The sequence below is a fragment of the Penaeus monodon genome, chromosome 20, assembly GCF_015228065.2.
Source record: "Penaeus monodon isolate SGIC_2016 chromosome 20, NSTDA_Pmon_1, whole genome shotgun sequence".
NCBI classification, from domain to species: Eukaryota; Metazoa; Arthropoda; class Malacostraca; order Decapoda; family Penaeidae; genus Penaeus; species Penaeus monodon.
This window is the reverse complement of record NC_051405.1, coordinates 31309688-31309908: the sequence shown is the minus strand read 5'-3', so window position 1 is coordinate 31309908 and position 221 is coordinate 31309688.

Here is a 221-nt window from a genome sequence, read left to right as displayed (position 1 = left end):
GCATATATCTGACCCTGATGGCACATCCTGTTGTACAGCGCCCCCCTTTCCATCACAACGCTTGATTAAGATCAGATAAACAATTATACCAATTTCACATCATTGTCTAAGAATAAGATTTCTTTTTTCTTTGTAAATCTTTATTTGCTTATTTATTTCTCGTGAAAGAAAGGAGGTTGGCGGTTATCGTGTTCTGTTTGTTGTGATATTACTAAAACAGG